Source organism: Antechinus flavipes, chromosome 3, assembly GCF_016432865.1.
Source record: "Antechinus flavipes isolate AdamAnt ecotype Samford, QLD, Australia chromosome 3, AdamAnt_v2, whole genome shotgun sequence".
In the NCBI taxonomy this organism is placed as follows: domain Eukaryota; kingdom Metazoa; phylum Chordata; class Mammalia; order Dasyuromorphia; family Dasyuridae; genus Antechinus; species Antechinus flavipes.
Window position 1 is genome coordinate 601,051,874 of NC_067400.1, and position 22,577 is coordinate 601,074,450.

Below are 22,577 nucleotides of genomic sequence, written 5' to 3' on the forward strand. Positions count from 1 at the left end.
CCAAGAAATGCAAATGAAGAGAACTTCAAGATACCCACTTTACACTTTTTAGATTGCTAAGGTGACAGGAAAAGATAATGATAAATGTTGGAGGGGATGTGGGAAAACTGGAACACTGATACATTGTTGGTAGAGTTGCAAACTGATCCAACCATTCTGGAGAGCAATCTGGAATTATGCCCAAAGGACTATCAAACTGTGCATACCCTCTGATCCAGCAGTTTCACTACTAGTAACTACTAATACTTTGGGTCTGTAGCCCAAAAAGATCATGAAAGTGGGAAAAGGACCTTCATGTGCAAAAATGTTTGTAGCAGTTCTTTTTGTAGTGGCAAAGAATTGGAAACCGAGTGGATGCCCATCAGTTGGGGAATGGCTGAATAAGTTATGGTATATGGATGTTATGGAATATTATATGGTACATACAATTAATACAATTTTGCAGCACTACATGTGTATATATCTATATATATATATTCTATAAGAAATGATGAGCAGACTGATTTCAGAAAAGTATGGAGAGACTTATATGAACTGATGCTAAATGAAATGAGCAGAACCAAGAGAACATTGTATACAACAACAACAAGATTATACGATGACCATTTCTGATGGATGGGGCTCTTTTTAAATAAAGATGATTCAGATCAGTTCCAATAGTCTTGTGATGGAACGAGACATCTGCGTTTAGAAAGAGGACTATGGAGATCAACTATGGATCAAAGCATAGTAATTTCGTCTTTTGTTGTTGCTTTTTTTGTTGTTTGTTTTTTCTTTCTCGTGGTTTTTCCCTTTTGGTCTGATTTTTCTTATACAACATGACAAATATGGAAATATGTTTAAAAGGATTGTACATATTTAGCCTATATTACACTGTTTGTCTTAAGGATAGGAAAGATAAGGGGAAGGAGAAAAATTTGGAACACAAGGTCTTCCAAAAAATGAATGTTAAAACCCATCTTTACATGTATTTGGAAAATAAAATACTATTGAGGAAAAAAAAAAAAAAGGAAAGCAAGCTATTAAAAAAAAAAAAACACAGAAAGGCTGTGAGTAGCCTACATGTAGTCCTGCAAAACTATTCATTGTATTAGAGAAAGGAGGGCCTATCAGATTTCTAGTTCAAGCTGTAGATCTGAGGGAGTGTGGCACAGGGGGCAGTGACTTGGAATCCAGTAAATCTCAGTCAAATCCCACTTCAAACTCTCAGTACTAGTCACTTTTGAGCCTCAGCTTTCTAATCTGCAAACATAGGGATAATCAGACCTGTACTATCTACCTCATGGGTTGCTAGGAAACTCCACAAATTGACTTGTAAATATTCAGTCAGTAGCTGCAGCAGCAGCAGCACTAGTAGAATTATGGATCACCGAGAGAATGTGACTTGATAAATTAGCAGACTAATAGAAATTAATAGATTAGTCTTTGATGTCAGCACAGGAAAGAGCTTGGAACTCCCATGTTTGATGATCATTAGTGGACTAATTCCTAATTCCTTTTCCTGACCACTTATCAAGCACAAAGAGCCCAGGGCTCAGAGAGTCCAGGTAGGAGGGCACGGTGCTGAGGTATGGAGGTGAAAGTACAGTTTCTATATAAGATCATGGCATTAATTGAAATTGAGATTGTCTGCCCCTCGCCCCGGGCAATTTTGTATTTTGGATGTGATCTGTCTTCAATTCAATTCTTTCCCCCACACTTATCGATGAGATCTTGGATCACTTGGTGGGGTTGGCAGAGAGAGCCTGAAATACTGATAAGACTGCTCCCTGAACAAGCAGGGAAGGGTTCTGAAGGGGATCGGCTCAGCCTTACAGTCCCACCCTAGTGGAGGTCTTGGGAAACCCCACCTTACGGTATCCAATCAGAAAGCCAAGCTATGTCAGATTCCCGAGAACAAATCTCTCCAAAAGCCTTCTTTGCTGAATACTTTTGGGTTAGCCCATCACAGCGTTCTGCCTGGGGTGTCTTTCTCCTCATAACTCCTCCATGGATTTAGCCTGTCAGTTAAGGGCACATTCCCACTTCCTGGTATATTCCCTTTCTCTGGGCTAATTGTGAATTCCACTAGGAAGCTTGTCTTTTCCATTGTTAATTGTTAAAACGCCTTTCCTTGCTAACTATGGGCTTTCCCAAATTTATTTCATATTTACCAATCCTGGTATCTATTGAACCTCTTCATTTTGTCTGTAACCTCTTATATATAAACTTGTCTTCTGGTAAAGAGAAAGACCAATGTGAATTTGTCACACAACTGAACCCCAACATTTGGTGCCAACTGCTCTCCTCAATCTCATCATCTGGCGCTGGTTACCAACCTCACTACTCATGAAGTGCCCAGTCTGTGCCAGGCACTTGGTAAGATAGTGGGCATCCAGATTAAAAATGAATTAATTCCTGCTCTGAAGGAGCTTATAGTTATCAGGAATAAGCCAATATGCAAATACAAAACAGAGGCATATGATCAGAGTGGCTCTGGGAAGGGAATGGGGGGCCGGGAATAAGTATTTTCCAAGTGTGATTACTAAGTAGCAGCAGGCACTTTGCTAAACACTTTACAATTATTCTTTCATTTGATCCTTACCCAGCCCTGGGAGGTATTTCAATCTTCATTTTTTGAAACTGAGGAAACTGAGGCAAATGGGATTAAATGAGGTGCCAGCTAGTGACTCTCCAGTTAGCGAGTGTCTGGGACTAGAGGAGATTCAGGTCCTCCTGATTTCAGGCCTTGCATTAGCTGTTATTGCTTCTTTGAAGAAAAGATTTAAATTTAAGAGACTAAATAATTTAATGCTAAAAGAACCATAAGTCTAAGAACAAATCATAAAAACTAGAGACAATTTCATCTGGGAAAATGATAATTATTAGACAAGAAAATGAAGTGTGTGAGAAATTATAACTTTGGGAGAGAGAGAAAGACAGAGAGAAAGAGAGAGAGAGAGAGACAGAGACAGAGAGAAAGAGAGAGAGAGAGAGATAGACAGACAAAGAGACAAAACAGAAAGAGGCAGAGAGAGAGACAGAAAGAAACAAGGAGAAATAGAGAAATAGAGAGATAAAGGAAGGGAGGGAGAGGGATGAGAGAGAACACCTATGGGGAAGAGGGACTGCAAAGTCGATATTACTTATTGCTAGGCAATTTGGCAATTCACTAGGTTTTTGGAAAAAGACAATGAGATGACAATTGAAAGAGGGGGAGCTTTTGAGGACTTAAGAGGGAGGAGGGCACAAGACCTGGGGTGGAAGCCCCGCCAGTTCCAGAAAGTCTCCCCTGCCCACCACAGACATGGCACCATGGGCCTGTACAGAAAGGGTCTATCAGAGACCACATTCATCGAAGGACTGGAATTCGAAACCAGGACCTGCTGAGCGCCCCCACGAGAAGTTCACAAAGAGAACTAAAGGCCTCACGGGAAGGCAGCTGCCAAAAGCCCAAAGCTGCGTGCTGGAAGACAAGGAGGCCGCCTGCCTGGCGTGGCTCAGGTCACTCTCCCCCCAAACCCAGGACCGGAGAGACCTGCAGGGCCACAGAGCTCCCCTGCCGTCTTACAGAAGCTTAGCCCCAGAGCTCAATGACTCGCCCAACCTGTCATCCACAGACAACCTCCAAGTGCATATCACGGGCCAGGCATTCTACTACGTGCTGGGGATACTGAGAGCCGGGAAACAGCCCCTGCCCCCCGGGAGCTTACTGGTCGCAACGCCAGGATTTGAACCTGCTCCTTTAACTTAGCTCCGGCTCTCTGGGATCGGCATCTCATGGGACGGCTGAGTGGTGGGCGCCCCGGGTGCCTGTGATCTCAGAGCGGATCTGGTCTTCCCAGGAACCACTCTTCCTCCACAGAGACCCCCCTCCCCCATCATGACATGATGTCCAGAGCGGGCAGGCTGGAATTCAGCTCCCTTAAACAAGAGTCAATCTCGTTATGTGCAAGAGGATAACAGTCACTTCCTCTGAGCAGCTGCCGTTCTGCAGGGTGAAAGTGCACACGGGCAGATGATAAATGCCCAGGCCCCAGCGTCTCCGTCTCCTCACAGCCGGATCTTCACCGGCATCTGGGGCTCCATAAAACGTGCGTGCAGAAACACGTACCCGTGGGATGTATTTAATCTCCCAGGAAGGGGTGTTCCCCAGCTAGGTGGGCCCACGAAACAGGAGAAGCTTTCGTTTGGGGCAGGAAGTGGCATCTGAGCCAGGACCTAGCACTACGTGTAGTAGCAGCCAGGCTACTGAAGAATTCGGGAGTCCAGACAAAGGCAGGGAGGTGGGAGATTATGGCCTTCCCTGTTTCAGGTCTATGCTCTTTGTGCCACCTGGGGGTCCTTAGACCAAAAGATCTGCTCCTGAGCCCGACCTTTTACCCCGACTTCTTTAATCTGTTAAGAGGAACCACAAAATGGAGACGAGAGTTTCCTGACATTCAGGGTTTTTCACTTTACAGGCTGATGTGTCACTGACTCGGGTCCTCTTCCCTTTCTAGAACTTTCACGAAGGCGCCCCAATCCCTTCCCACACTTAAAGTCTGTGATTCTGAGTAAAAGTCAGCCCTCCTTGGTAGGAACTCAAGTCCTCCTGACTTCAGGGCTGGTGCTCTATCCACTGCCCCACCCAGTTGCCCCAGGTATCTACATTTTTTAAATAAATGAACCAGAAAAATAATTAAAGCTGGAGATATTTGAATCACATATGACTGAAGTACAGAGAAAAGAACAGGAGGCCGGGAGTCTCTTTGGGCCTCAGTTTGAGTTTTTTCCCCTTTCAGAAAAGTTTTTACTAAAGCATCTATAAGACTCTTCTGGCTCTGATACTGTGGGCTTCTGGAAGGAAGAACAGAAGAAAGGACAAAATATTGGACCTCATGAGACCTCTAAGCCTGAAACATTTGAGGAAATGAAGAAAATCCATCAGGAACGAATATAAAATCTCCCATTTGGTGTTCAAAGCCCTTGTAACCTCTTCCCTCCTTACCTTTTTCCCTCGGCTCACCCCTATCTCCTTGACATATATTCTTCTATCCAGTAAGAAAGGCTCCTATTGGCTGTTCCCCATATTGGACGCTTCATCTCCCCACCCTGAGCATGTCCTTTGTCTGTCGCCCACACCTGAAAAGCTTGCCTTCCTCTGCTCTAACCACTGACCTCCCTGGCTTCCTTTAAGTTTCAGTTAAAATCCTGCCTTCTATAGGGAGCCTTTTCTTACCTCTTAATTCTAGCCCTTCCCCTCTGTTAATGATTTCCTATTTATCCTGTATACAGCTTGTTTGTACATAACTGCTTCTATGTTCTTTGTATGTTTGTAGCATGTATGTTTGTATGTTGTCTCCCCCATTAGACTGAGAACTTGTTGAGGACAGGGATTCTTCCCTTGCTTTGCATCTCCAGTGCTTGGCCAAGTACCTGGTGCATGGTGGGTACATAATTAATACTTATTGACTGTGTGATCTTAGCCAAGTCACTTCACCTCCAGAGGCCCCGGTGGGTTCTAAATTTATCCCTCTGAGGTCTAGGCTAAGGGAGACATCGATTTACCTGAAATGACACCATGCCCAGAAGTCTCTTCTACTACTCAAGGATTAAATGGGTCTGGAAAGGCCTTTCCTCCTAGAGCTCCCCCAGAACGTGGCTGTGGATGTCTCCGAAGCACGCAGTGTGTACAATTCTCTGTGAAACAGGCCTAACAACTCCTAGCATAGAAAGCCCGCTCGTGGGAGCCTCAAATATGTCCGACAAGTGCCTTGAAAATGTTCATAATAATAAAAATAATAGCTAAATAATAATTACACTACTAGTAATGGTAGTTAATAACAGCATTTATATATTTATATTAATAAATATATCATATTATAAATATATGGTATTTATATATTAATATAGATAATATATATTAATGGCAGCATTTATAAAGAGTTTTCAGGTTTGCAAAGCACTTCATGCATGTAATCTCCCTGGATCCTCCCCATAACTTTCTGAGATCAGTGCTCTTCTTATTCTCATTCTACAAATGAAAAAACTGAGGTTGAGCAAGATTAAGTGATTTATTCAGTCACACAGCTAATAGATATCTGAGGAGGGATTTGAACCCAGGTCTTTGCTGACTCCGAGTGCAGTGCTTTTACTAGCCTGTAACTTTACACTTTCCCCTCCTACTGGACTGGGAGCTCCGTGAGGGCAGGGATCACATTTCATTTAACTTTGTACTTCTCTCAGCACCTACTAAGAGAGACAGCAGGTGTTTAATAAAAGACTCCTACCCTTTGACTTTCCCTGGGCTGGTTGCTGCTTACGCTTTCTCCACACGGAATTAGTTTGTATTAATTTCATATGTATCCCCAATAAAATATAAGCTCTATGAGGGAAGGAGTTACCTTGTTCTTGTTGCTGTATATCCAGTAGCTGGCTCATAGTGGGCATCTAATAAAATACTTAGTGATGGGCTGATCCTCCCGATCCGCCCAGATGCTAGTGGGATAGTGTGATTTTCCCTCAGAAATGATTTTGTTTACTCCCTGTCCCCCTTGTTTTCCTCCGGTGCTGAGGGCAGGGATCATTCTACTTCTGGTTCTGCACCCCCTATGCCAGGGGTCCTCAAACTATGGCCCGAGCCAGATGCAGCAGCTGAGGATGTTTATCCCCCTCCCCCAGGGCTATGAAGTTTCTTTATTTAAAGGCCCACAGAACAAAGATTTTGTTTTTACTCTAGTCCGGCCCTCCAACAGTCTGAGGGACAGTGAACTGGCCCCCTATTTAAAAAGTTTGAGGACCCCTGCTCTATGCCTTTGGCATGGAACGGGTGCTGAATAAATGCTTATTGAATGAATGAAGGAAAGGGCATTTGAAGGTTGCCGGGGCTTCTGTCCAGGTTGCCTGGAGAACCGGAAGGAGGAGAAGCCCTTGGCTGCCGCTGCCAGTGGGATCCCTGGTAACTACCCAAGCTACCTGCCTGTTCCCTCAGCCAACCGAACCCTATCCAGGGCAGTTGCTATGGCCCTCGAAGCCACAAACAGGGCGGGATGGGGAGGAGCGCCTGCTCCCTCCGCCCAGGCTCAGGATGGAAGGTGCCAAACGAAAATCTGGTGTTAGAGCTTCCTTTGGAAATCCCTGGGTCTGGGAAGAGCTCTTTAAATCCATCCTGTTCCAAGCCCATGGAGTCTGCCTTCAAAAAGTCTTGCCCGCTCCCAGTCGTTTGCCAGCCAGCATGATATCTAGCAACTGTAGCCATCGTGTAGCAAGTAATTGTGAATTAGAAGACCACAAGATCCTAGACTTGCAACTGGAAAGACTCTTGGAGTCTACAGTTTCAATTTACAGATGGGCAAACTGAGGCCCAGAGAGGTTACAGATCACCTAAAGCAGGGGTCCTCAAACTACAGCCTGCGGGCCAGATGCAGCAACTGAGGACGTTTATCCCTCTCACTCAGGGCTATGAAGTTTCTTTATTTAAAGGCCCACAAAACAAAGTTTTTGTTTTTACTATAGTTCGGCCCTCCGACAATCTGAGGGACAGTGAACTGGCCCCCTATTTAAAATGTTTGAGGACCCCTGACCTAAATAGTAGACACTCCAGTCCTCTGACTCAAGATCTGCTCTTTCTTTTATACTGTCATTTTCTCCCTGCCTTGAACCTAGTAGGTATACAATATTACTGGTTGACTGAAAAAGGGAGATAAGGCACCAGATGCTAATTCTGTAAAAGGCATACATTGGGCCTAGCTAAGTGGTGCAGTGGATAGAGCATGTGCTTTGGAGTTGTGTTCAAATCCAGCCTCAGACACTTAGCAGCTGTGTGACCCTGGGCAAGTCACTTAATTTCAACTTCTCAAAAAAAATTTGATTAGATTGAGAAAGGAAATTTTTACTGCTTTAAAATTATGCAAATCTAACATGTGAGCTCCAGATCTATAGATCTATCGGTCCAACACTGTTGTTAGAGAGATAAAGAAACTGAGCTCGAGGGACTAAGTTTCGAAGGCAGGACTAGAATGCACCAGAAAATGGTGTAGAAAGCTTCCATCCTTAGGAGGGGAAACTTTTCTACGTTGCCTTTTTCTCCTGCATTACCTAAATTTTTCTGAACATGGTTGCTAAGCTTGCTCTTTAATCAGAGCCATGAATAATTTCCCCAGCCAAGGAAATGAGTCATGGTGAAGGAGTAGAAAGAGTATCACGTTGGGGGTCTGACATCTGAGTTCAAATCCAGCCTCAGCCAACCTGTTTGACTTTGGGCAAGGCATTACCTTTTTCTGGGTGGTGGTCCCCTCATTTGTAAAATGAGGGTTTATAAGAGGGTCTGTCTATGATCCCGTGGCTCCAGGCAGAGTCTAACACTATTCTCAGGGGAAACCCCAGCTCCTGACTAGGGCCCAAGGAAGGGGATGCTTACACAGGGCAGAGATCTAGAACTAGAAGAGGCTCCAAAAAGCTTACTTTCCCTGGCCTAGCTTCACAAATATTAAACTGTGCATTAGATTGCATGAAAAAGTCACAGAAACCTGTCCAAATGTTCTCCCCTGAGTGAAGATTTATTTGTTTGCCTGCTCGTTTGTTTATTCATTTGTTCATTTGTTCAGGAACAAGAGCCCCTGAGTGCAAGAAGTTTGATTTCTAAGTAGAACTCTTCCCATAGCCCGCCACCGAATCTGCAATGCTGCAGGACTAAGGAGTGAAAGGCAATTACATCTGCTGCTTTATTTAAATGAGGAGACTAGAGCAAACTCTTGCAATCTGCTTCATTTTGGAACGGTGTTATTCTGGGATGTGGCGAAGTTCTGGAGAGGGGCTACAACTCCTAACAGCTGGGGAGGCCCGCGTGGTCTGAACTGGCTGTTCAGGCTCCCCAGATATATTAATTTCCATAAATGCTAATAGGCCATTTCCCTACCGGCTATTACTTATGTCACCTCCCCTTGGACAAATTTCAACAGAAAGGCAGAGAGCAGAGAGGGAGGGCGATGCAGAAGGCCAGTTGTGCACCAGAGTTTACCCAGAGGACTATGGGTTCCTATCTATTTGCTCCCCAAGACCTTTCTCTGTTTTTAGGGCTGTGCATCCCTGCTTCCTCCCCCACAGGCCAGATCCCCACAACGCAGGGGAGCAAACAGTTGCCAAACCCACAAAATGCTGAATCACAAAGCTGAGGCACAGACAGGGAAATGGGGGTGGGGGTGGGGACCGGGGAAGAAAGAAAAGAGTTCCTGATTCCCAGGGGCTTCCATTCAAGAGCATGGCTAGGGAAGCTGCCACAAAGTAACTCTCCTTTGGGGCTCCCGGAGAAGCTCGAAGGGGGAAAGGGGAGCCTCCGGGGGTCCTATCTGGCCTGGCACTGCTTGAGGGGGTGCTCTTGCAGCAGCTGCAGGAGGAGGAAGTGGTGAAGCAGCCAGGCCACCAGCCTTACAGAGGAGCTGCAGCAGGCAGGGCAGGGCACTCAGGTGCCCAGGATGGGGGGAGGCTGAGGAAGAGGGTGACAGGAAGGACTGGTGTGGTGCTAGGGAGTGTGGCAGAACTCACAGGCTGAGGGAAGGGGAACCTGGAAAAAAAGAAGGGAAGAGGGAGAGAAAGAGTGAAGAGATGAAAAGGATCCAAGAAGTGAGGGAGGAAAAGGAGATGAAGGAACAGTGTTTGGCTCATCACAGAGAAAGGAGAAAGGGGCAAAGCAGAAGAAATAGATGTAGGGGCTGCAAATAAGCCAGAACTGGGAAAACTGGATTTCAGGGAGAAGGAAAGGGAAAGTGAAGAAAGGGACTGAGAATGAGGAAGATGGGAAGAAGGGATGGAGATGGGGAAGACAAGAGATGAAGATGGAAAGAAGGATAGGAATGGGAAGAAAGATGAGGGATGGAGATAGGGAGAAAGAAAAGGGATGGAGATGGGGAAGACAAGGGATGGAGATGGAAAGAAAGGATGGAGATGAGGAGAGAAAAAAGGATGTTGATGGGGAAGAGAAGGGGCAAAGATGGGAAGGGAAAGAGGGATAGAGATGGGAAAGAGAAGAATGGAGATGGGAAAGGAAAGAGGGATGGAGATGGGGAGAAAAAGAAGGAATGGAGATGGGGAGGGAAAGAGGGATGGAGATGGGAAGGGAAAGAGGGATGGAGATGGGAAGGGAAAGAGGGATGGAGATGGGAAGGGAAAGAAGGATGGAGATGGGAAAGGAAAGAGGGATGGAGATGGGAAGGGAAAGAAGGATGGAGATGGAAAGGAAAGAGGGATGGAGATGGGGGAAGAGAAGGGATGGAGCTGGGGAAGAGAAGGGATGGAACTGGGGAAGAGAAGGATGGACATAGGGAAGAAAAGAGGACTGGAGATGGGGAGAAAAAGAAGGGATGGAGCTGGGGAAGAGAAGGATGGACATAGGGAAGAAAAGAGGACTGGAGATGGGGAGGGAAAGATGGATGGGGATGGAGAAGACAAGGGATGGAGATGGGGAAAAAAGGAGGGGGAGGAAAAGAAGGATGCAGATGGGAAAAGAAGGAATGGCGATGGGGAGGGGAAGGAGGGATGGAGATGAGGAAGGAGAGATGCATGGAGACTAGGAGGGAAAGGAGGGATGGGGAAAGGAGGGATGGAGATGGGGATGGGAGGGACGGGTGGAGATGGGGAGAAAGGGGGAAGGGGCATTATGGGCCGCCCAGCCTCCTCTCCTTACAGATGAATTAACCCAAGCTCAGAGAAGATGGTGACTCGTCCAAGGTCACACGGCTGACCCAGCGCAAAGGAGGGACTAGAACCCAGTCCCGGGGGCTCTGAGCCCGGGGTTCTTCCTCCCGCCCATGGCACGGTGCAGGGAGCGGGGAAGGGGAAAGATGGGGACCGAATGGGAGGGCGGACCCCGCGAAGCCGCCTCCGAGGCCGGGCCGGCAGCGCCCGGCCAGCAGCCCCAGCTCCGGCGGCGCCCGGATCGAAGCGCGCACCACGGCAGCCCTGCCCGCGCCCCTGGCCGGTTCACCTGCGCTCACTCACCTTGGGGGCTGCGGCTCCGACTCCGGCTCTCGCTGCTCCCAACTCCGGCTTTTCCTTCCCGCCCTCTCCCGGGGGTGAGTTCAGAGCCTCCGAATCCCGCTCACCCAGGCAGGTTCCGCCCGCAGCATCTCCACCTCGTGGGACTCCTAAGGCCACGCCCTCTACCGTTTTTCATTGGCCTTTGTAGTCGCCCGTCACTCTGCCATTGGTCTCGAATCCGCCAGTCATGCAAATCAGGACGGGCCAATTGCCGCAACGATTGGGTGACACCCTCCCGGTCGGGCTTCGGCGGCCTGGACTCTGATTGGCCTATTTGGGCCGCGGCCCCTGATGACGGAACTGGTGGGGGCGGGTCCTTGGCCTGGGCCAACTCCGGCCTTCCTGGTCCAACCATCTTGGACCCGCTCGCCCGGTAGCGGGTAGAAGCGGCATTCTTCCCTTTAAGTCTCCACACTGGTCTGAAGACATGCAGCTCAGGTGGGCACTACTTCTAGATTCGCCAGGAACCCCTCTGGGAGAAATCTCCCTGCTAGATGGCGTTTCCTCCCTCCGAGGAGGTAGCGGCAGCTCGTCACCTCGGCAACCATGCCGGGTGGCGGGCGGAACCATTGAACCCTGAGAGGGGGGTATAGGGCGGGAAGAGACGATGACAGAAGCTTCTGAGGAGTCGGAGAGCTCGGGGTCCCATATGGAAGAGGTCTGCCAACTTCATTTTATGATATCTAAGAGACTCGCTATGGCTGGAGGACGAGGCAGAGAAAATGATCGGGGTGGGAAGAAGTGTCTCCCCCACCAGTACAGTTGGTTTGGCCCGCGGCGCTTAGGCCTTGAAGGGGCCGCAGTGGCTACCCTGACTCCTGACCTGTGCCCTTTGACCTCAGCTGCGTGGTCCAGATCCTTCCAATCCCCTTCCTTCCCCCCTCTCCTTCCCCTTCATCCCCAGTTCCTCTGTCTTTTTTGGGGACGGCCTGAAGAGAGGCTGGCCTGGGTCATTCCTTCCAGGGTCGTTGGGGTGGGCTTTTTTCCCTTTCCAGGCCCACTCCCTCCCGTTTGAGCCTCCTGTGCTGGTGGGATGTGCTCCCCTGGACCTCCTGCTCCTTCCCTCGCCCAGGTCCCCAGCCTAGGCTTCGGTTTTTTCCCCCCTAATTCTCTTTTCCTTCTAGTCCCTCCTCCTGCCTCCTCTTCTCAAAGGCCTCATCTTTTTCTCTTGCCCCTCTTTCCCCTGTTCTATCCACTTCTCCTTCCTCATCCTCCATTCCCACCCTTTTGAGTCCTCCCCTCCATCCATCTTCCCTTTCTCCTCCCCCTTCTCTTTTGAGTCCTCTTCTTCCATCTTCCCTTTCTCTTTTGAGTCCACCCCTCCATCCATCTTCCCTTTCTCCTCCCCCTTCTCTTTTGAGTCCTCTTCTCCTTCCATCTTCCCTTTCTCCTCCTCTTTTGAGTCCACCCCTCCATTTTCCCTTTCTCCTCCCCCTTCTCTTTTGAGTCCTCCCCTCCTCTCTTCATCCTCCCTTTCTCTTCCTCCTTCTCTTTTGAGTCCTCCTCTCACTCTGTCCTCCTTTTCTCCAATTCCTCTTTTGAGTCCTCCTTTCCCTTTGTCCTCCCCTTCTCTTTTGAGTCTTCTCTTCTTCCTCTGACCTTTTCTCAGTTTCCTTCCCCAGAACCCTAATCCTCCCTACTTTTTCTCCTGCCTCCCCCCTGTGTGGTCCTCTCCCCTTCTTTCCCTCATCCTTCCTCCCTTTTCCCCCTTGGATCTTCCTTCTTCTTCCTTAGCTTTTCCCTTTATTCCTGCCTGATCCTGAGCTACCCTCTTTACTCCCTCCTTCCCATCTTCTCTGATTCCCTCATGCTGCCCTGTTTTCTTTCCCTTACCTTCTTCACTTTTTTCTCCTTTTATTCTTCTTCCTTCCACCCAAGTCCCCTTATTTTATAAATATCTTACCTCAACTCCTTGCCTTTCAAAATTTCCCCATCATTCAAATTCTCTCCGTCCTCCCCTATTTTTTTTTTTTTTTTTTACTTCCAAATCCTTTCCTGTTTTTAACTTCATCAGATTATCCTGCTCCACTAACCCCAGACTAGGGCAGAAAAACCCTTAGACTTGCCTTAAAATTTTCTACAACAGTCCCACTTTCTTCATAATAATGTGGACCTTTGGGGGGAAAAAGGCCTTTAAAGGTTAGACCATATGCTTTTATTTCCAGTGACCTTTTGTAAAACCCACCTCTGTGATGGAGAACTCTGCTTTTTGTGCACCTGAGCTAAAACCTTTGACAATATGTTCTCATGACAACTTTATTGCTATAGAATACTATTGACTCTTCTTCTATGGATTTTCTTATGTTATTTTTTTTCTCATAGTCCATATACATATGATTCTAGGGCTATGTTTGTATACATCCATTTTCTCATATAACTGTCTACTTCATCTATTTATCCATCTATCCATCTATGTATGTATGCATCTGTCTGTCCATCTATCCATGTATTTATGTATCTATATCTCTCTCCCTCTCCCCCCCCTCCCTCCCCTCCTCTCTCTCTCTATCCATCTTCTACTTTTTCATTAAGAATGTGGCCCAACTCTTGCATTTTGACAGTTTTGGCCAGATTTCACCATATTTCAATTCATTTTCTCATTCAATGATGCAACTGAATTTAACTATATTCAATTCAGTAAAATGTTATGAAGTGCCTATTTTGTGCCAGAGAAGAAAGGAACAAGCATTTATTATTTTATTTCTATTGACGTAAATATCTATAACTGTAACTCATATAAACAAAAACTATTTGGATAGATTCTCAATAATCTTTAATAGTGTAAAGATGCTAAGAACAAAAATTTGAGACTCACTCTCTGGGCATTTTGCTAAGCATTTTACAAGTATTATCTCGAACCACACAACAACCATGTGGTGGGTGCTGTGTCTCAAGTTTTATTTTTGAAAAAACTGAGATAGAGGTCTAACGACTTGTTCCAAGGGAGAATTTTAATCCGGGCCTGTCACTCTATCCATTGGTCATCTAACTGCTAACTCTTCTTTGGCTCTGGGAACATAAAAGTGTAAAACAATTAGAATTAGATATATTAGTCTTTGATAACTAATAAGATGAATGACTTGGTCCCTTAAAGGAAAACAGTCAAATGCCGAAGTTGACTTGAGGTACATAAGATAAAATACATATTGGAGTTCATTAAAATATCCATAGTGCTCATGGTAAACTTAAGTAAATAGATCACCATGAAGATATTTACTGCTTATGTGCCAGCGTCTGTTACATAAAGAAGTGAGATCCAGTCAAGCCAGATCATTTTGAGAACATCTGTAGGTGAAACTGGAAGGAGACTAACAAATAAGAATGAAAGGAAACAGATTTGCCAGCTTATCTAGAGCTAGCTGTACTTATCATCGATTATAATCTAACAGCCATGACATTTCATTCTTTTGCCTCAGTATGTGGTCTGTTATAAAATAGAATAAAAATGAAATTTAAGAAGTTAGTAAGAGGAGGAAATCCTGGACTTAACCAACACATAAAGAAGAAACCTGGATTGGGGTGGGGAGTGACAATTTTCAAGGCATTTAAGCTTTGATTTTCAACCATTTCAAAGGGCAGAGGATTCCAAAAGAAAGATAGCAATAGCCACTGACCATATGCTCAGTTTTTCTTTTCTGTAAAATACTTAAGGAAAATTCTCTCAGATAATACTGAAAGCACCCTCTAGGAAAACATGAGCGAGAAACAGGTGGACTTTCAGAGATCATTTTCTACAAGTCTATTTTCATAATCATCCAACTGAGAGATGTAGAGCTCACTGTGTGTAGTAATTAAAAGGGTGGGGCAGGAATGACTCTGTAGGGCAAAATGTAGCCAAGACTCTCAGGACTCCTTGATAGATTTAACCAGAAGGAGAATTTGGTTCCACAATCCTTGCAGTTTAATTAAACTTAACAAGTATTTTTGAAGGGCCTCTAATAATAGTATTTTATAGTGTTATTTGCAAAGCGCTTTACAAATAACAATTATTTTATCCTGACAACAATTCTGGGAGGTAGATAACGTTACTGGTCCCATTTTACAGATGAAGAAATTGAATCTGAGAGAGGTTACGGGACTTGGCCAAGGTCAGTCAGACAGTCAGCAAGCATTTACTCAGCAACTTCTGTATACTAGGCCTGGGGATGAAGAAAAAAGTAAAAACAAAACAAAACAAAACATAACCATCTCTGCTCTCAAGGAGCTCGTAGCCTAAAATGGGAGACAACAAGCAAATCACTATGTGGGATAATCAGCGAGGGGAGGTCTTGGTATTAGAAACTTCCTATGGAAGGTGGGATTTTTCTTAGGACTGAAGGGAAGGCGGAGAAGGCTGGAGAAAATGGGGAGACCATTGCAGGAATGGGGAACAGCTGGAACATATGAGGGAAGTTGGGAGCTAGAGGGACAGCAAAGCAGGACAGGGAGCTGGAAGGGATTTAGGCAGGAGAAGGCTGGGTGGCTGCGAAGGGCCCTCATAAGAAGGGCTTTGAACACCAGAGGCTTTCTACATGATCCTGGAGGTGATGGGTTAGCCATGGGGCCTATAGGTTGATGGGGATTGGAGTCAAGCAGAACTTTGAAGCAGGGACCAACCAGCAGCGCGGGCACTAGGCCCAAGCATGGAGGTAGGAAAGCCTGCCCCGGGGCAGTGCCAAGGTTAGGGGAGAAGCAGGGCTTCATAGGAGTTGTGGGGCGGGTCCAGTGATCAGGACTTGAGAAGGGATGGGATGTAGGAGGATGGAGGCAGGGATCCCACCTGGCTGGGAGCCTGGGTGCCTTTATCATAGAAATTACAAGGAGGAGAGCGTGGGGCTGGGGTGGATGATCAGTTCAGTTTAGACATATTGAGTTTAAATTGTCCTGTTCAGAATGTCCCTGAGACATCCTGTGGATGATGTCCAATAGACAGTTGGTATGCCAGACTGGAGTTTAGGACAAAAGCTGGGGTGGATAAATCGATCTGAGAATCATCAGCTTCAAGATGACAATTGATTCTGTGGGATACGAGGAGGTCACTGAGGGACAGAGAATAGAGAAGAGAAGAGGATCCTGGACAGAGACTTGGGGGACATCCATCAGTGGTTGTGACCTGGGTAAAGATCCGACAAAAGAGGCTGCACAAGTCAGCCAGGCAGGAGGAGACCCAAGAGACCTCAGTGCTGTGAAAACTTAGAAGAGAATACCATTGGCAAGAGCATGGTAGTCAGGGTCAGAGGCTGTAGGGAGGTCAAGAATTGAGAAAAGGCCATTGGGTGAGGAAGGGGATGGCAACTTTGGAGATGGCAGTGTCAGCTACAGGGCTAAGAGAGGAAGAGGGCAGAGCTAGTATGCATCCGAGGCTGAATTAAAATACAGGTCTTTCTGATTCCAGAGCCACTGCTTAACCTACCTAGTAGCTACCATGACAGTTTTTCCAGGAATTGGAGATACAAAGACAAAAATGAAATATTCCTTGAAATACTTACGTTTGCTGTTGGGTAATAATGTGTAAATATAAATTCAAAATAAATACAGAGTGAACACATAGTGATTTGGTGTAATATTCCGCCCTCTACAATTTGATATATTTAGGGGCAGGAAAGGTTATGGGAGGAGAGATCAGAAAAGGCTGGGTGTGGGAGATGGGGCGAGAACTGAGATTTTCGGTGAGGTCGGGATTCTGAGTGGCAGAGGAGAGGAGGAAGAACATTCTAGCCATGGGGGATGATGGCCTTTGCAAAAAGTGGAGAGACAGATGGAATGTCATCTGTGAAGAAGAAACAAGCCTGTTTGGCTGGAATAGAAGGTAAATGGAAAGTAGTGTGCCTGAACAGATAGATTGAAACTGGGCTTTGAAAAGCTTTAAATGCCAAATGGGAGAATTGGTATTTTACTTTATTTTTCTCAATAGTATTTTATTTTTCCAACTACATGTAAAGATAATTTTCAACTTTCATTTTTGTGAGACTTTGTGTTCCAAATTTTCTCCCTCCCCTTCTCCCTTGCTCAAGACAGCAAGCGATCTGGTATAGGTTAAATAGTGCAATCTTTTCAAACAGATTTCTATATTTGTCATGTTGTGCCAGAAAAATTAGACCAAAAGGAGAAAATCCTTGAGAAAAAAAAACAAACAAAAAAGTGAAAATACTTCGATCCACATTCAGTCTCCATAGTTCTCTCTCTGAATGCAGTTGGCATTTCCTTTCCAAAGTCAATTGAAATTGCCTTGAATCATCACTTTTTTTTTTTTTTTTTTTGGCTGAGCCAACTGGGGTTAAGTGATTTTCCCAGGGTCACACAGCTAGGAAGTGTTAAGGGTCTGAGGCCAGATTTGAATTCCTGACTTCAGGGCTACTGCTCTATCCATTGCACCACCTAGTTGCCCCGAATCGCCACATTGTTGAGAAGAGCGTCGGCCATCACAGTTGATCATCATATAACCTTGTTACTGTGTACAATATCTTGGTTCTGCTCAGTTCACTCAGCAAGAATTGGCATGTCACTGCAGAGAGAGGTGACCCTCATATCTTTTGGGGGGTGTGGAATGACATGGCCATATTTGGGCTTCAGAAATATCCCCTCTCTGGCTGTGTGGAGGATAAATTGATAAGGTAGAGAACCAATTTGGAGACTAATGCAGTAGTCCAAGAGAGAGGTGACGAAGGGATGATTTAGGGAGGTTGCTCTGTGAGTGGAAGAAAGATGGATGAATTTGAGAGCTAATTTGGAGACAGAATTAATAAAGCTGGTCAGCCGAAAGGCTGTGAGAGTGAAGAGCTGAGAATGAATAAGAAACTGGAATGAGATCGATGACACTCTCGACAGAAATGGGGAAGTTTAGAAGAGGGCTGGGCGCGGGGGGAAAGATAACGAGTTCAGTTTTGGAAATAATGAATTTGAGATGCCTTCAGGACTTTTAGTTGGAAATGTCCATCACATAGTAGAGTTGGGAGATAGGCACAGGGATGGGGACTGGATATGTTGATGTGGAGACATCTGCTTAAAGAGAGTGATTTATCTCATGGGCACTAATGAGGGCCTAGAAGCAAGTATAGAATCGAGCTTTTGTGCACACAGATACATTGAGGCTAGATTGAGGCTAGACAGGGGTGCTAATCCTGCAGAGGTTCCTGACAAGAGTAGCCAGATAGGAGGAGGAGACCCAGGAGCAGTGTCATGGAAGGGGATGCAGAGAAAGAAAAAGACAAGATGTAGAGAAAGGGCTATATTCAGTGGAGTCAGAAGTATAGAAAAGTATAGAAGGATGAGGACTGAGAGATCTTTTAGTTCTTTGTCTTTCTTCCTTCCTTCCTTCCTTCCTTCCTTCCTTCCTTCCTTCCTTCCTTCCTCCTTCCTTCCTTCCTTCCTTCCTTCCTTCCTTCCTTCCTTCCTTCCTTCCTCCTTCCTTCCTTCCTTCCTTCCTTCCTTCCTTCCTTCCTTCCTTCCTTTCTTTCTTTCTTTCTTTCTTTCGCAATTGGGATTAAGTGACTTGCCCAGGGTCAAACAGCTAGAAAGTGTTAAGTGTCTGAGACCAAATTTGAAATCATGTCCTTCTTACTTCAGGGCTGGTGCGCTATCCCCTGGGCCTCCTAGCTGCCCCGACCTTTTAGTTATTAAAGAAAATCATTGGTGATCTTGAGAACAGTTTCAGTTGACTGGTAGGGTTTGGGTCCCAATTCCAAAAGGCTGAAATGAATAGGAGATGAGAGATCATAGACAGTGAACATAGACATCCTCTCCTAGGAGTTTGGCTACGAACATGAGGAGAATTATAAGCCAAGAGTTTGGGAGGAGTAGGAATAGTAATAATACTCTTATGATTAACACAGGCTTAAAGCAGGTAGAGATGTCCTGAAGGATGGTCTGTGAAAAATCCAAATGAAAGAACTATTTCCTAGAGGTGTTCTCTTTCACGTTCTCTTATTTATAATAACTCTGTATGGCTTGTTCTCTTTCACGTTCTCTTATTTATAATAACTCTGTATGGCTTGTTCTGAGTCCCTGCAGATCTCCTCAGTGAGACTCACTGCTAGTCCCAATAAGCTCTACCTAGCATTGCCATCTGCGGTCCACTTGGGGCGGGGATGGCCCCCCGTTGATCAGCACTGAGTGCCTCCTCCGTGCAAGAGACGCCACCTGCTAAGAACTGGGAACATAAAGACATTTGTCAGTGTGCCTTCAAAGTGCTTGCTTCATTGGAGAGAGAGCATAGCCATGCAGTGGACTTGGAGGAGGAGGGGAGCCCCGTAAGTCAGGGGGATTAGGAAGACTTCCTGTAGAAGGGAGCACTTGAGTTGAGTCTTGAAGGAAGCTAAAGATTCTGAGATGGGTGGGGGTTGATGGAGGAATTGGGGGACAGTTGGGACAGCCTGTGCAAAAACAAGCAATCAAGGGATGGACTATGAAGTTTAAGTCATATCTAATAGGCTCATTTTGGGGGGTGTGACATAGTGGATAAATGCTAGGCCTCGAGTCAGGAAGACCTGATTTTAGATCTGGCTTCATACTGACCCTGGACAAGTCACTTTACCTGTTTGCCTTAATTTCCTCATCTGTAAAATGAGTTGAGGAGGAAATGGCAGACCCTTCTAGTATCTTTGCCAAGAAAACCCCAAATGGGGTCAGAAAAATAGAAATGATTGAAAAATGACTAAAAAAGAGTACATAAATATGAAATAAGTATTGATGAATTCAGTCAATCTCTATTCATTAAACAACTACTGCAGTATTTTGCTTGTTTTTATATCCTTAGCTCTTAGTACAGAACCTGGCACATAGTAAGTATGCTCTTATTAAATGTTTGTTTTCTTCCTTCCTTCCTTCCTTCCTTCCTTCCTTCCTTCCTTCCTTCCTTTCTTCCTTCCTTCCTTCCTTCCTTCCTTCCTTCTTTCCTTCCTTCCCTCTCTTCCCCTCCCTTCCCCCTTCCCTTCTCTTCCCCTCTCTTCCCTTCCCTTCCCTTCATTCTTCCATTCTCTCTCCTTCTCTTCTTTCCTCTCTCCCCTCCCTCCTCTTCCTTCCTTCCCTCCTTCTTTCTCTTTCTTCTTTCTTCCAAAACAGCCTGAATTCTTTTGTTTCTCTTATGGCATGACCTCAGTTCTTTCCCCATTCTAGTCACCTACTTCTGGACAAGGTCCAGTCTGCCTAGTAAAAGAGGAGGGGACATTTCTTGTGGGAAATTTGGGGATGAGCATATTCCAGGAAGATAAAGATCTTTTGGTGCTGAGGAGAAAATTATGTGATCATATCAATTGTCAATGACTGATATTAAACAAATAAATTGATACCATTTCAAAAATTTCTTTTTTTTTTCTTGCAGGAGCAGCGGGATGAAGGAAGGGTAGGTATTGTAAATGGCTCAGTTAATAACAATATCAAATAACTAATGGCTTTTATTGATAGCTATTGATTGGTAGCTTTGTTGCTTTATAACTAGAAGAGATCTCATAGACTTTCTGGTTTGGGGCTCTTAACCTGTGGCCCATGGATCCCCTGCGGGGCTAAGCTTCAGGGGGGCCGGGAACGAAAAGGGTTAAGAACTCTCTAATTCAGCCCTCTCATTTCACAAAGAAATGGAAGCCTAGAGAGGTGGTGATTGAAACCACAGGTTCTTTTGACCCTCCATGTAGAAGTTTTGCCATTACTTGATTAGAAATAAAAGCAATAATGTTTGTTCTAGGTTCCCCAGGGAGGAGCAATCCTAGCTGGTGGGAGAGGAGTCAGAGGTATTAAGTGGCAACTCTGTGTAAGGCATTATGAAAAGGTAAGTTGAAGATAGAAAGAAGAAAAGATTCAGGCTCCAGCCTGGAACTCTTAATCTATCTGTGAGATAATGGACTCGGTGTGCTCATTCGGATGTCAGGTAGAAAGACTTGGTGTGATAAGGGAAGGGGGTAGAGAGCTCTTGTGGTTGAGAGGAGGGGTTGATTGCTTTTAGCTGGTGTGAGTTTTTATGAATGAGTCTGAGATAACCACATAGAGGAGCTAAAAGAGGAGCTGATGGGCCTTGAGATATTGGTAGAAATAGATGAGTGGAGCCTGAAAGAATGGGAAGTCATTCCAAGTGAGAGACACACAAAAACCATGGCAAAGACACAAGAAAAGGGTTGGAAGGAAGAGCATGTAGTCAGTGTGTCTGAAAGGCGCTGTGTCTGAAGCGGATGACAGTTCTCATGTCTGCAGCATTTTACAGTTTGAAAAGTATTATTTCCCCCGTTTTACAGATCAGAAACATCAGACTTAGGGTTGGTCAGAGCCAGGTTTTGTGACTCCAAATTTACATATATCTTGTAGTTAAGGTAGATTGGAGGCACATTTTCTACCTCCAATTCATTTACACTTAATATAGAATTTTGGATTATTAACAAAATGGGGATAAATGGATTAAAATTGGTTGATTGACTAGACATGAAAGTAGTAATTTATTAATTACAATCAATCCAGAAAGAGTTCTTTAGTAGAATGGCCCAGGGATCTGCCCCTTTGGCTCTCTCTTGTTTGGTATTGTTATCGATGATTTAAATGAAGTTATGGATAGAATACTTTAAAAATCTATATGTGACACGAAGCAGAGAGACAAAGCTAGCACATCGGCAGCAGAATCAAGATCCCCAAAGATTTCATCATGTTGGAATCATGGGCTAAAATTTCATCTGAATATATGTAGAGTCCTAGGTTCGATTTAAAAAAATCAATGGTGGAGGGAGTGATGGATAGAACTTTGAGACATTTGAAAAAGACCTAGAGGCTTTTGCTAGAAACTCAAGGTAAATCAAGATTATGATACTGAGCCAAAAAGAATCATCAGTACTTTATTGAGCACTTACTGTATGCCAGCTACTGGGCTAAGTACTGGGAAGGTAAAGAAAATTAAAAGCAGCCTCTGCCCTCAAGGGGTTACAGTTTAATGGGAGTATCAATATACAGATACAATATACCTCCATACAGATAAGATGTTATAAGATAAATTGGAGATGATCCTAGGAGGATGGCATTAGCTTTAAGGGGAATGGAGAAAGACCTCTTACAGAAGTATAATTGGAGGTTGTTGAGTTGACTGGAAGGAGATAAGAGGAGTGAGCACCCTGGGACAAGGAAGGGACAGCCAGTGAAAGGGCAGAGTCTGGAGATGCAATGTTGGGTGGAAGCCGCTATGAGAAAGCCATTAGTGCTGGGCCATAGAGAATGTGGATGTTTGTAAGGAGACCAGAAAGGTAGGAAGGGACAAGACTGTGAACCAAATGATATTTGCTCCTGGAGATGGAGAGAGAAGGAGAGGGAAGGAGGGAGGGAAGGAAGAAGGGAGAAAGGGAGGGAGGGAGGGAGAGGTAGTCAGAGCTGAACTTTAGAAAGATTGCTTTGGCAGCCAAATGAAGGATAGACTGGAGTGGAGAGACTTCCTACAGGAAGAGCTATGGAAGCTCCCTGTTAGACCAGGTGTGGGTTGACAAGAGTGACATAGGAGAGAAGAGGGAGCTTATGAGAGATGTTTGAATGCAGAACCCGCAGCACCAAGGGCAGGGGAGGGAGCAGTGCTGTGGATGTCTCCTGCATCACGAGCCTGGGAGTATGGAGGTGTCTCTAGGAAGGAAGTTTGCTGGAGG

The 22,577-nt window shown here is 45.4% G+C and overlaps 2 protein-coding genes across 7 annotated transcripts in view; one reads left to right on the forward strand and one right to left on the reverse strand.

Moving 5' to 3' along the window:
- Positions 1-11,091, reverse strand: part of KCNAB2 (potassium voltage-gated channel subfamily A regulatory beta subunit 2) — a 184,599-nt gene extending 173,508 nt beyond the window's left edge. The window contains exon 1 of one of the 3 annotated variants that reach the window (XM_051988717.1): positions 10,957-11,091. The gene's annotated coding sequence lies outside the window, so the exon portion shown is untranslated. The remainder of the gene's footprint in view (positions 1-10,956) is intronic. The other 2 variants (XM_051988716.1, XM_051988719.1) reach the window with 2 other exon arrangements.
- A 203-nt stretch (positions 11,092-11,294) lies between these two features.
- Positions 11,295-22,577, forward strand: part of NPHP4 (nephrocystin 4) — a 162,430-nt gene continuing 151,147 nt past the window's right edge. For 2 of the 4 annotated variants that reach the window (XM_051988711.1, XM_051988710.1), the window contains exons 1-3: positions 11,296-11,433; positions 20,294-20,314; positions 20,654-20,737. The gene's annotated coding sequence lies outside the window, so the exon portion shown is untranslated. Of the gene's footprint in view, positions 11,434-20,293; positions 20,315-20,653; positions 20,738-22,577 lie in introns of all 4 variants that reach the window. The other 2 variants (XM_051988713.1, XM_051988712.1) reach the window with 2 other exon arrangements.